Genomic DNA, 3,228 nt, shown 5'->3' with positions numbered 1-3,228 from the left:
TCTCAAAGCTGTAATCTTTTGGAAACCAATCAACAGATCTGTCTTCTAAGGCGCCTTTGGGTGGGTTTGAACTGCCAACTTTTCAGCTAGCAGTTGAGTGCTTAAAAAGTAATCACTGTTAATACTGTAGTTTGATGTGTACCTTTGTAGTTCTTTTTCTACATATTTATGCATATGCGCATATGCTTTTTTCCTTTGCATAACTTATTTTTAAACAGGAAACTTGCAAATACAGTACAAAACTTTTTTCCTAAATTATTAGAAAGATGCTAACATAATGTTCTATAATTCCACTCCCCACTCCAGAAATTTAGTGTATTTCTTACAGACAAGGACATTCTCCTATATGAGTACAACATAATCACAATGAGAAAATTAACATTATATTACAACCATCTAATTCTTAAACCCCATTCAAATTCCAAAAGCTGTCCTAATAATGACCTTTATTGTCCAAGGATCCAGTTAAGACTCATGAGTTTTTGTTTGTTGTTTCTTTAGTCTCCTTTAGCCTGGAACAGTTCGTCAGTCTTTCTTGGGTTTTTATAACTGCAATACTTTTTTTAAAACTTATTTTTTTGTTGTGGTAAAATATACATGACATAAAATTTACCATTTTAACTATATTTGAGTGTACAATTTAGTGGTGTTAAGTACATTTACAATGCTGTGTAACCATCACTACTTTTTCCAGATCTTTTTTTATCACCCCAAACAGAAATTATGTACTCATTAAGCAATAATTTCCTATTCTCCCTCCCCTTCAGCCCTTGGTAACTTCCAATCTACTTTTTGTCTCTGTGAATTTGCCTATCCTAGATACCTCAAAGCAAAGGGATTATATGGTATTTGTCCTTTTGTGTCTGGCTTATTTCATTTAGCATAATATCTTCAAAGTTTATCCATGCTGTAGCATGTATCAGAATGTCGTTTTTATAGCTGAATATTCCATTGTATGTATATAGCACATTTTGTTTAGCCATTCATCTGTCGATGGACACTTGGGTTGTTTCCACTTTTGGCTGTTGTGAATAATGCTGTAATGCACATTGGGGTACAGATATCTTTCTGAGTTTCTGCTTTCAATTCGATGGACACTTGGGTTGTTTCCACTTTTGGCTATTGTGAATAATGCTGTAATGCACATTGGGGTACAGATACCTTTTTGAGTTTCTGCTTTCAATTCTTCTGGGAGTGGAATTGCTGGGTCATATGGTAGTTCTGTTTAATCTTTTTTTTTTTTTTTTTTTTGGTGCCTTCAGTGAAAGTATACAGAGCAAATTAGTTTCTCATTAAACAATTAATACACAATTTTTTTTTTTGTGGCATTGGTTGCCAACCCTGTGATGTGTCAATACTCTCCCCTTCTCCACCCTGGGTTCCCTGTTTTCCTGTCCCTTCCTGCCTTCTCGTCTTTGCTCTTGGGCTGGTGTGCCCATTTAGTCTCTATACATGATTGAACTATGAAGCATGTTCCTCATGTGTGTTATTGTTTGCCCTATAGACCTGTCTAATCTTTGGCTGAAGAGTAATCTCTGTAGTGACTTCAGTACTGAGTTAAAAGGGTGTCCGGGGGCCATACTCTTGGAGTTTCTCCAGTCTGTGTCAGCCAGCTGGTCTTTTTTTGGTGAATTGGAATTTTGTTCAACATTTTTCTCCCGCTCTGTCTGGAAACCTCTGTTGTGATCCCTGTCAGAGCAGTTGGTGGTAGTAGTTGGGCACCATCTAGTTGTTCTGGGCTCAATCTGGTGGAGGTTGTGGTCCATTAGTCCTTTGGACTAATCTTTCCCTTGTGTCTTTGGTTTCCTTCATTCTCCTTTGCTCCAGCTGGGATGGGACCAGTACATGTACCTTAGATGGTTGCTCATCGGCTTTTAAGGCCCTAATCGCTACTCACCACAGTTGGATGTAGAACATTTTCTTTATAAACTATGTTATGCCAGTTGAGCTGGATGTCCCACAAGACCATGGTCCCAGCCCTCAGCCCAGTAACTCAGTCCCTCAGGGAGTTTGGATGTGTCTGAAGCTTCTATGACTTTGCTTTGTTCAAGTTGTGCTGACTTCCCCAGTACTGTATACTGTCTTAACTCCTCACCTTCACTTATCTATTATCTAATTAGTGTTTTTCCCTCCTCATCCCTCCCCTCCCTTATAATCATCAAAGATTGTTTAACTTTTTGAGGAACTGCCAAACTGTTTTCCACAGCAGCTGCACCATTTTACAATTCTACCTGCAATTGTGATATTGGTGAAGAATGTTGAATATACCATGAACTGCCAGAAGAACAAACAAACAAACAAATCAGTCTTGCAGGAAGTACAGCTAGAATGCTTACTTTGGACACGACATCAGTACAGATCAATTGCTAGAAAAGGACATATGTTTTGTAAAGTGGAGGGTCAGCGAAATCAAGAGAAATCCTCCATGAGAAGGGTTGACATGGTGGCTGTAACAATGGGCTCAAACATAAAAACAAAAAAACATCCTTTGTGAGGATGGCACAGGACCAGGTAATTTTTTGCTTTGTTATACATAAGGTCACGATGAGTCAGAGCCAACTTGACAGAAACAAACAACATTGTAACTCAAAAGTTTTGTTATTAAAAATAAGGAGAAAAAAAATTTTATTTTACCTTCACTTATTTCTTCTCTGATGTTCTTCCTTTCTTTTTTTATTTTTTCCCCATACAAAAATTTATACATACATTGTTATGCGACTCTAATTGCTCTCCATCTACTGTGACAGAGCACTCTTCCTTTCTACCCCTGATTCCCCATGTCCATTCAACCAGCTCCTAACCCTCTCTGCCTTCCCATGGCACCTCCGGACAGAAGCTGCCCGTTTAGTTTCCTGTATCCACTTGAGCTAAGAGGCACTTTCCTCATGAGTATCACTTTATCTCCTACACTCCAGTCCAATCCCTGTCTGAAGAGTTGGCCTGAGAAATTGTTTAGGTTCTGGGCTGATAGAGAATCCAGGCGCCATGCTTTCCAGGGTTCCTCCATTCTCAGTCAGACCATTAAGTCTGGTATTCTTACTAGAATTTGAGTTCTGCACCCCACCTTTCTCCTGCTCCATCTGGGACTCTCTGTTGTGTTCCCTGTTAGGGCAGTCACTGGTGGTAGCTGGGCACCATGTAGTTCTTCTGGTTTCAGGCTGATGAAGTCTCTGGTTTATGTGGTCCTTTCTGTCTCTTGGATTACTACTTTCCTTGTGTCTTTGGTGT

Source organism: Trichechus manatus, unplaced genomic scaffold (genome assembly GCF_000243295.1).
Source record: "Trichechus manatus latirostris isolate Lorelei unplaced genomic scaffold, TriManLat1.0 scaffold00006, whole genome shotgun sequence".
Lineage (NCBI taxonomy): Eukaryota > Metazoa > Chordata > Mammalia > Sirenia > Trichechidae > Trichechus > Trichechus manatus.
Note: the sequence above shows the minus strand (reverse complement) of the source record.